The sequence below is a fragment of the Monodelphis domestica genome, chromosome 4, assembly GCF_027887165.1.
Source record: "Monodelphis domestica isolate mMonDom1 chromosome 4, mMonDom1.pri, whole genome shotgun sequence".
Lineage (NCBI taxonomy): Eukaryota > Metazoa > Chordata > Mammalia > Didelphimorphia > Didelphidae > Monodelphis > Monodelphis domestica.
The window spans coordinates 437,546,224-437,556,069 of record NC_077230.1 but is presented as its reverse complement, the minus strand read 5'-3'; the positions used below and the strand labels follow the sequence as shown (position 1 = coordinate 437,556,069).

General features: G+C 57.5%; 7 non-coding genes across 7 annotated transcripts; all 7 read right to left on the bottom strand.

The window, feature by feature from the left end:
- Positions 1-7,603: 7,603 nt before the first annotated feature.
- MIR1643A (microRNA mir-1643a) lies at positions 7,604-7,662 on the bottom strand. The gene has a single exon (NR_127509.1). It is a non-coding gene; the product is annotated as a microRNA mir-1643a (primary transcript).
- A 74-nt stretch (positions 7,663-7,736) lies between these two features.
- Positions 7,737-7,798, bottom strand: MIR7302 (microRNA mir-7302). The gene has a single exon (NR_127510.1). It is a non-coding gene; the product is annotated as a microRNA mir-7302 (primary transcript).
- A 93-nt stretch (positions 7,799-7,891) lies between these two features.
- On the bottom strand, positions 7,892-7,950 carry MIR1643B (microRNA mir-1643b). The gene has a single exon (NR_127511.1). It is a non-coding gene; the product is annotated as a microRNA mir-1643b (primary transcript).
- A 212-nt stretch (positions 7,951-8,162) lies between these two features.
- Positions 8,163-8,225, bottom strand: MIR7303 (microRNA mir-7303). The gene has a single exon (NR_127512.1). It is a non-coding gene; the product is annotated as a microRNA mir-7303 (primary transcript).
- A 379-nt stretch (positions 8,226-8,604) lies between these two features.
- On the bottom strand, positions 8,605-8,672 carry MIR1541 (microRNA mir-1541). The gene has a single exon (NR_034954.1). It is a non-coding gene; the product is annotated as a microRNA mir-1541 (primary transcript).
- Positions 8,673-8,786: 114 nt separating this feature from the next.
- Positions 8,787-8,841, bottom strand: MIR7304 (microRNA mir-7304). The gene has a single exon (NR_127513.1). It is a non-coding gene; the product is annotated as a microRNA mir-7304 (primary transcript).
- Positions 8,842-9,217: 376 nt separating this feature from the next.
- Positions 9,218-9,276, bottom strand: MIR7305 (microRNA mir-7305). Its single transcript, NR_127514.1, has one exon. It is a non-coding gene; the product is annotated as a microRNA mir-7305 (primary transcript).
- Between the last annotated feature and the right edge of the window lie 570 nt (positions 9,277-9,846).

Sequence of the window (9,846 nt, the reverse complement as noted above, 5' to 3'; positions counted from 1 at the left end):
GACAGAGAGCTGGAGGGAGAGAAGAGGGACAGACAGGGAGCTGGAGGGAGAGAAGAGGGACAGACAGGGAGCTGGAGGGAGAGAAGAGGGACAGACAGGGAGCTGGAGGGAGAGAAGAGGGACAAGGAGAGCCAGAGGGAGAGAAGAGGGACAGACAGGGAGCTGGAGGGAGAGAAGAGGGACAGACAGGGAGCTGGAGGGAGAGAAGAGGGACAGACAGGGAGCTGGAGGGAGAGAAGAGGGACAAGGAGAGCCAGAGGGAGAGAAGAGGGACAGACAGGGAGCTGGAGGGAGAGAAGAGGGACAAGGAGAGCCGGAAGGAGAGAAGAGGGACAGACAGGGAGCTGGAGGGAGAGAAGAGGGACAAGGAGAGCCAGAGGGAGAGAAGAGGGACAGACAGGGAGCTGGAGGGAGAGAAGAGGGACAAGGAGAGCCAGAGGGAGAGAAGAGGGACAGACAGGGAGCTGGAGGGAGAGAAGAGGGACAAGGAGAGCCGGAAGGAGAGAAGAGGGACAGACAGGGAGCTGGAGGGAGAGAAGAGGGACAAGGAGAGCCAGAGGGAGAGAAGAGGGACAGACAGGGAGCTGGAGGGAGAGAAGAGGGACAAGGAGAGCCAGAGGGAGAGAAGAGGGACAGACAGGGAGCTGGAGGGAGAGAAGAGGGACAGACAGGGAGCTGGAGGGAGAGAAGAGGGACAGACAGGGAGCTGGAGGGAGAGAAGAGGGACAGACAGGGAGCTGGAGGGAGAGAAGAGGGACAGACAGAGAGCCGGAGGGAGAGAAGAGGGACAAGGAGAGCCGAGCTCAGAGAGGAGGCCAGGCTGGGAGAGGACAGGGATGGAGCCCAGAGGCCAGGAGTCTGGAGATGAAATAAGAGGAGCCTCCAAGGTGCTACCCTGATTCCCCGCCAGTGGCTCCTCCCACAGTGCCCAGGCTCTGCCCTATTGACAACTGAGTGACCCGCTCCTCAGAAAAAGAGGAAGTTAGGGAGCTGTTTGTGTCAGGAGGCCTGGTGTGGCCACCCTCACCCTCCCTCCCCAGGACTCTGGCCCTTGTCCGGCCTTTCCCTTCAGGTGCTTCGGTGGTGTCCAACTCTTCATGAGAGGTTTGTCATTGCTTCTCCAGGTCGTTTGACAGATGAGTAACTGAGGCAAAGGGGGTAAGGCACAGCCAAGCGTCTGAGCTGGGTTTGAACTCAGGTCTTCAGGAATCCAGACCTGGCACCACCAAGCCGCCCATTACCTTTACGATTGATCTGGCCAAGCCGGCTTCCTCCCTGTGGCTCTCATTATGCCTTTGGGTGCCACCTTCCCTCCTTCCCTTCCTGCCAAACTCCCCGCCAGCTGCTCCAGGGCAGGGGCTGTGGCCTTCTTGGGCCCCAGTGGGGCTTATTGAATATTCCTTCTTCCATGCTTGCCCTCCATCTGGGCATCGGAACTGTGTGTTGGTTCCAAGGCAAAGTGGGGGAAGCGTCTGAGGCCGAATGAATACTTCTTAAGGGCTGTTCCTGAGGCTGCGCACGCCCCTTTGGGACGGGCCTGGCCTCAGCCTCTCCCACAGGGCCTCCCAGAAGCCCCCCACGGCCCTACCCACTCTCCAAAGGCCACGGCTGAGGATTTCCATTCTCAGGCCAGTGGAGAACAAGGACGAGCCATCGGTGGTCTCAGAGCCTCCCGGCCTCCCTCCTGGAGAAGAGAATTGGGGGACACCCTGGGTCCTTGGGAGGGGAAGCCCTCCTTTAAAAAAGGAAAGAAGCCTTGAGTGGGAAATGAAGAATTAGAAGAATCTGCAGCTGTCCAAGGAACATGGAAGAGAGAGAACGGGAAGGAGGAGCCTCTGCAGAGGAAGCGCCCGCAGGGGCTGCTCCAGGACCCTCAGAGCCGCCGCCACCCACAGACGAGCTCCAGAGGCAATTCTTCTCCGACCCAAAGCCTGGGGCCGGAAGGGTGGCACAACGATGATCTCTGCTGCCTGCCACTAGCCCCGATGCTCGAGCAGGAAGGAGCCTGGCCAGGAGCTGGAGATGACGAGGGGCGCCCACCACAGAGGCCTTCCTGCCCCTGCCGCCCACCGAGGGCCTGGGATGTGGCACGGGGACGGCTGCCAGAGAAGAGAACATCCAGGTACAGCTCAGGCCCAGAGCTGGGTCCTTCCTGGCTGCTCTTCGGTCTCGGGGCTGACTCTAGGACAGAAGGTGAGAAGAGACCATCTGACAATGGGACGGCCTGGAGAGATGTGGGCCAGGTTGGAGGATGGTCAGATGAGCTTGGGCCAGGGGAGTGCCTTGGGGACTGCCCGGCATTATAATCAAAGCTACTTGGCACGGATTCGCAGATGACACCGACCTGGGGAATGAGCCTCGGCTGTATGCCCCGTTCCGTCCCGAGGAGGGACCAGCTCTTATTACTCTCATATGACAGTTGGGGAAACTGAGGCCGGCAGCAGGTAAATGACTGGCCCAGGGTCACACACTCCAGTCTTTCTGAGAGCTGGTCCAGAGCTGTCGGTCATGTGGTGGCCCCTCTCAGCCTCATGGGCCCATCTGGGAAGCCCCTTTACAGCGCCGGACTTCAGACTTCACTTCCCCACTCCAGAGGCAGTGCTCTGTGCTCTGTGGTGTCCCCAGTAGCCTCTAATCTGAGCGGATATTAATGGCCTCGAACACTGGACCAAACAATAAGCAGCCACTTAATGAGTCTGGAGGCCAGTTCTTGGGTTTGGGTCACCAATGATGAGGGGAGGCACTTCAGAGCTGGGAGATCACAGAACTTCAGGTCAGAAGGAGATCTGGGGGTTCTAGTGGACCACAAGTTTGAGATGCATGAACCACGTGTTGCCCCCATCAGCCACACTGTGAGGTCCCCCCAGGAACAAGGAGGTGATCATGCCGCACCTGCCGCAGTCTGAGGTCCATCCGGCAAAGGGCCTGGAGGAGAGAAGCCTCAGGAGCAGAGGGAACCCCAGAGCTGTGTAAGGATAATTTTAGTGTTTTGACTTAAATCTAAATGATTGGTTGCCAAGAAAAATTCCCAAATAATAAAATGCCCAAGTCAGCTGGGAATTATGGAGATTTTAATTAATATAGAGAGAAGGAATTAAGGAGAGAGAGAGAGAGAGAGAGAGAGAGAGAGAGAGAGAGAGAGAGAGAGAGAGAGAGAGAGAGAGAGAGAGAGAGAGAGAGAGAGAGAATTAATTTAAACTGCTCTGGCTCAGGCTAAGCCAGGAAGTAGTTAAAGGCCTTGGCCAAAGTGGCCTCCCTGAGCCTAAGGGAAAGGGAGTCAGTCTTATCACTCACCAGGAGACCATCTCCAAGCTGGGTTCCAGTCCTCCACTAACCTCAATCTCCTGAACTGAGTTCAGAATAATCTCTTGAACTGACTTTTAGCCTTCTTTTAAAGAGAATTTTCTCTCATGTCACCTCCCCTAAATTTTCACACCTATCAATCACAGGAGACGCTTTTCCCCAGATCTTCCCATTCTTAGTTCTCATCTTCTGTGGTTCTCACCTTCTCTGGTTAGATTATATCTTCCGAGTACTTCACACCTCTTTGTTAAGCCTGCCTTTTGTAAATTGCTTGACCTTTTGTGATTAATTTAACCTTTACAGGTACTTAGCATCCTTTTGTATTAGATCTAAAAACAGACTTAGCTTAACAGCTTCACTATAAGGTATGAGTTAAGTACCTTCATTGTTCAATCAGGAGTTTACAACTTTATCTTCCCCTAAAATATGTCTAATTAGGGTGGAGTAATTTTAAAAGTTCCCCAAACACTCCTGATTCTTGTTAGATCAAGTATCTTCATTGTTACAATAAGGAAATAGCTAGGCCATATCTTCTAAAGTACAGTCTGAGTAGTTTTAAGATTCACAGCTGTCTCGGAGTATTGGAGGCGATTGTTAGGAGGGTCCGTCCTGTTTGGTCCCCCACCGGCAAAGCCAGGCTAATTGGATGACGGATTAGGGGTTGGAAGGGTCTTTGGAGCCCATCAAGCCCAACCGTCCCCATTTTACAGATGAGGAAACTGGGACAGAGAGGTGAAGTGACTCGTTCAGGGCGACACGGCAGGATTTGCATGGTAGCTTCCGGACTCCCAGTGCCACGCTCTGCCCACACCAACACCCGGTGGTCACAAGAGGAAGTCGTCAACAGGCTCGTTCCTATAACAAACTGTAGGGAGAAGATGGAGAGCAGGCCCAGAGCTGGGAGGTCCTGGGTTCAAGTCCAGCCTCAAACGCTGCCTCACTGGCCACTCTTCTGCCTCCGACCCTTATGCAGGGCTGCCTTTCAGTGGGAATGTTAGGCTCTGTTGAATGCAGGGAGGGTGGCAGTGAGGACGCTTGACACAAAGAAGCAGCCACCATGTCTTTGTGGCTCGGCCAGCCAGGAGCCAGTGCAGAGGGTGGCACCTCCTTTGGCCACAGGGGATCCCGGGATGCTGCCAAAGGCCAGGCTGCCCTTGGCCCCAGCCCCGTCCCTGGCCCCAGCCTGGCTCCAGGCCCGTCTCTGGCCCCAGCCTGGCTCCAGGCCCGTCTCTGGCCCCAGCCTGGCTCCAGGCCCTTCCCTGGCCCCAGCCTCCGCTGCCCTAGCCCAGATGAAGCTGGGCCGGAAGGAGCCACTGAGGGTCCCGGAAGGGCAGGGCTGCCCTCCACGAAACCAGAAAACTGGAAGCTGCCCTCCTTGAAGGGAGGGAGGAAGAAACCTGCTTGCAGCCTCAGGTGCCCTGCAGGGCGCTGGAGGACGAGGAGCTGCTCTGCTGCTCTCCTGGGTGCCCCAGGAGATGCTGGAGAACTTGAAGCTGGAGGGTGGAAGCTCGGGGAAGGCTTCCTGGAGGAGGTGGCAGCGACGGCTCAGAGATTGAGGCCTTGGGTTCAATGGATCTCCCACAGGTCCTAACCCCATTCCCAGCCACATCTAGCATTGGGCTCTCTGTCCCGGCCGGGAGGGGGACAGAAGGACCCGCCAGATGCTTCCTGCCGCTGATGGCCCAGGAGGGGTAGAAGGGGAAACTGTGCCAGGCTGGGCCGGCCGGGCAGATCTCTTCCCTGAACCTGTGGGTGGCCAGGAGCCGGATTCCAATCCTGCCCGGCACCTCTGCTAGCCGGGCCCAGGACCAGGCTCAGACTGGGCATCTTCATCCATAAAACGGGGTGGCTGCGAGATGCTATGCAGGGAGTGTTTTGCAGGTCTTAAAAGCACCATGGAGGGGGCAGCCCGGCCTGGGGACGTCGGTCCTGGGTTCCAGCGTGGCCTCAGCCGCAGTCATGCCCAGAGTGCCGTCTGGGGAAAGAACTGGCCCTGGAGCTGGTCCTGCCTGCCCTGCCCTGAAGAGAGGAGGGAGGGACAGAAGGATGGAGGGACGCCTCCAGCCTCGGCCCAGAGTGCCCAGCACCTGCCCTCGCCCTCCCCAGACCGTCCTCGGGGCCTCAGCCAATTTCGGGCGGCGCCTGGCTTTAGTCTTCAGAAATGGGTCCTGCCGGGCTTTCCCGGACGCTCTGGGCCTGCGGACGTCAGAGCTAGAGCAGAAGCAGGTTTCCCACCTCCGTCGCTTTGCCCGCTGTGTGACGGGTTCCCATCTGATCTTCCTGGAAAGTGGGGAGAGGCGGTGAGGAAGGCGCTTCGGGTCTCCGGAGCAGGCGGGGCCGGGCCCACCCCAAGGACTCAAGAAGGGCTGATGGACGGGCTCAAGTTTGGAGTGGACACTGGTATCTGGGGGACCTGCAGGAAGCTGGGACCAACGATCATGCCAGACGGAGCAGATAGAGGTCCTACTTGGTGGGGGCAGGGAGGTGGTACAGGGCACAGTCACAAGGGCCTGGGTTCAAATCTCACCTCAACATACTTCCTAGCTCTGTGACCCTGAGCAAGTCACCTGACCCCAAGTGGCTCCTCTTAGAATCAATGGCGAGAGCAAACATAAAGGGTTAAAAAGGCCCAGGAAAAGGCAACTCTGGCCCTGCCTGGAAGCTTCTGTCCTAGAATCAATACTGTGTCCTGGTTCCCAGGCAGAAGAGTGGGAAGGGAAACTCGAACCCAGGACTTCCCGCCTCTAGGCCTGGCTCTCCATCCACTGAGCCACCCAGAGGGCCCTGGAGCTTCCTTCCCTCCCTCCCACGTCCCAGCCAGGCCCAGAGGAGAGGGCCAGGGAGCCCCTGGGCCCTCAGAGCATCCTTTCCTGGGCTCCGGGGGGAGCTCCAGCTCCTCCTTGGTTCAAGTCCTCCCTGCCCTCTCCAAAGGTCGCTGGGAATTCTGGCTGTCTTCCCATGCCGGCCGACCCTGGCAGGCAGCGGGAGGCCAGGGAGGGGCAGAGCCCGGCGTGGGTGCCCAGCACTGTGCCAGGGCCCGGAAGGGCTTGCCCAAGCACCACAGGTAGGCGGGTGGAGCCCGGGCCCTTCCAGGAGACAGTAAGGCCAAGCCTGGACCCCAACACAGGCCGAGGAGCTGTTCTTGAGGGGTGTCTCCCTCGTGCACCCCTGAGGGCTACCATCTTCCCAGGGGTGCAGCACCCACACCGGCATTGGCCAACTTCATCTGGGCTTTAGACTGAAAAGCAGAGCCGCTGGTGGCTCAGGTCCTGGGTCCAGGCTTCCTAGCTGGGTGACCCTGGCCAAGTCACTTTCCTCGGCCTGGGCTGCTCTGGACTCCCCAGAAAGACGCAGGGAAAACCGGCCATGGAAAAGTTAGGAAGCCCTTCGGGCTTTTTAGGGGGGGAGGCAGAAGGGGCCTCCCCTCCCCTCCCCCCCAAGCCGGAAACCTAGTTAGACCCTAGAAAAGGGCAGGGAACGCCAGTCTGGGCCCCACTAAGTAGGGAGGGGGCCGAGCGGAAGTCGCAGACTGGATCGGGACTACGGGAAAAGGCAGCCCCGCCTCTTCCGGTGCAGCGCGCCGTGGTTCCGCCACACTCCCGGTCTAACCAAGGGCGCGCATTTGCCTTTCTCCGGTCTCAGGCTCCGCCCCCTCCCCATGGGCCAAAGGTCCCCAAGAGATGCAGGAGTGGATGATCCATTACTTGGGCAAATTGGGCGGGAACCGGGGCGGAGCCGCTTACCCACTTCCCACCCCCCAGGCCTCTACAAGCGCAATAGCGCCACCAGAAGGCATAGGACAGCACAAACGAGGGCGGCGGGGGAAGGAAGTTGCTGGTATCCTACCAGGACAGCCAGCAGCTTCCAACCTCGGCACAACGTACCAGGTTGTAGACAGGAAAATGGCGATGCACGCAAGGTTTTTGGGAAATGTAGTGCGGCGGGGCGCGCGCATGCCCATTGGATCAAAGCCCCACCCCACCCCCATCCCGGAACCAGGGCTGCCGCAAAGCCTCCGCCCCTTTTCGGTGGTGGAGGAAAGCTTAGAGGGGGCTTTTAGAGATGGACTGCCAGACCGTCCCCCTCAGTAAAGGCTAATCCAAGATGGAGCTGGGGGAGATGGGAAGGGGGGGCACCCACAGGCCGTAAGGAAAGGCTACTGACAAGCACAAGCGCAGTGAACATTTTTTATTGAATAGAAATGGGAAGGTCTGTCAGATGCTTTTAAGTCCTTAAGTGGGTTTCTCCATCCAGCCTAACTGGAGCGGGAGGGCAGGGTGCAGAGCTGTCGCCGTCTGGGCCACCCTCACCAGAAGCCCTTTTTTGTGCCAACATCCAAAAAGTGCCCTCAGTGAGGATGGCCCAGGGCCTGGCAGAAGTCCCCTGTGGTGGAGCTAAAGCTGTCCTGTCTGGCAGCAGGGGCCAGAGGAGCTTCCCAAACCTTCTGAAAGATAAAGATATCCACAGGCAAAATTTATCTTCCAGAAGCTAAGGGGAAGCTTCCCTGGGCAAGAGAAGGGATGCATGTGGCAGGTGCCCAGCTAACCTCACCCCTCCCCCACCAGGCAGAAGAGGAGCTCAAACTGTTACTTCCCCACTAGCAGCACTTTTTCCTCAGTTGGCAGAAAAAGTGCCCTTAGTAAGGATGGAACAAATTTGACTTCTTGGCCGGCCGGGCGCAGCTCATTGATGCCCCCTGCTGAGGGACAAGAGAATATTCAGGACAATTTCCAGTGCACTGCCTGCCAGGCCACCAAGTTTGCTTAGCTTGGGCAGATGCGAAGCCCCCTCTCCCTTCTACTTGGAGGGGGGCCCAGCCAGGTGCCCAAGCAAGGACGGACGCCAGGTGTCCCACACAATCACACCCAAACAAGACGCCTGCCTTCGTGCTTTGTACCAGAGAGTGCGTCCAGTTTGGATGTGATTGGGTTGGACCAGGTTCCCAAGGCCTCGAAGGACGAGATGGCTTTCCAGGCAGTGACCAGGGAAAGGCTGAGCCTCTCCCTCAGGGTCCCCCCCCCCCCACTGTTCAGGAATGGGCTGGCCAGGCCTTGAGGAATCCGAGCATCCCTGACATAAATAGCAGGGCTCGAGACTGCTCCCCAAACTCTGCTTTTCCTTCGTACCTCCACCCACCCCCACCCTGAAGACCTTTCCATCATAGGCAAGGAAATGGGACTTACTTGGCACGCAGGATGAAATCCAGGCTTCCAGCAGTGGGTTGGAGCCCTAGCACCAACCATCGCATCTCCCAATGACCCCCTACCACAACCCAGCACTCTCCCTTTTACCATCTCAGGACTGGAGGATCATGGGATGCCCATCCCTCGCAAACTGCCACATCCAAACGAGCACACCATCTGCTCCATGATCACAACAGTGTGCCCAGTTGGGATGTCACAGGCTGAAGGTCAGCGGTGAAGTCCTGGACCTGGAAGCCATCCTTCCCCTTGTGGGTTGGCCGAGGAATTCTCAACAGAATCATTCACACCAGGACACCCCATTCTAGACACAGATAAGAATGAGAGTGTGGTATGAATAAGGCAGTTGAGTGGAAGGGCACAGGTTGGCACCTCCAATTATTACCATGGCAACAACTGCTGGCTCAACTCAAAGGAGCTTTTAGAGCTAAGTAGGGTTCAAAAGATCCATTAAAGGGTGCTTGTGGATTAGGACTCGGCTTCGAGCTCTGCCAGGGTGGACAGGGAAGCTGTCCCAGATGTTGCCAAGGCCAGGGCGCCTATCCCTGGGGAGATACTACTACACCCAGGCCACAACATGCTGCTCTTCCTTCTCTCTCAGCATGACCCAGCAGGTCCTGCTCCTCTGGCCATCCACACTTGGCGTAGGTGATCCAGTTGTGCCACACTTGGCGTAGCTGATCCAGTTGTGCCATGATTCCCGTCTCACCCAACAATATCCAAAGAGGACGCATATCCTGGCTATATGGGACAGTGTGCCCAGTTTGGATGAGGTTGGGTTGGACCCCATCTGCTCGTCCGGATAGGCGACTTCTCTCCTAGAACCTGAGCCAAAGAAAAAGGGCACACCTGGGCTCCACTGGCTTTCCAGTAGCGTTGGCACTGGTCGGGCCCCCAAACCAGGATGCAAGTGGGGGTTGCACTGACTGGTCCAAGATGGCCTGGACGTTTAGTAGAGAATTCAGATAGGTGTGTGTCGGCAACAAGGAAAACCCACTTTTGGTGGAGGCCAGAGATCTGATTTAGCAGTCACCCACCCTCCCTAGCCCATTCTCTGGAGGGGACCTAACCCAAACGGAAAGGGAACAGTGTAGGGGAAACTGAGGCACCTGGCCAGTAGGGAAGCCAGTGGAGCTCAGATGCCACAAGGACCCGTTTGAAAGGGGGGAAGAGGAATGGGAAAGTCAGTGAAGAAACCAAGTAGAGGGGAGGAAGCAGTAGGAGCAGCAGTCACTCACCACGGGAGCTGGAGGAGTTTGGGAAAAGGCCAGTGCAAGGAAGGCGGAGGCATCCAGGGCAAATCCTAACTAGATTTGGAAGAGAACAAGGCAAAAATGGTGAG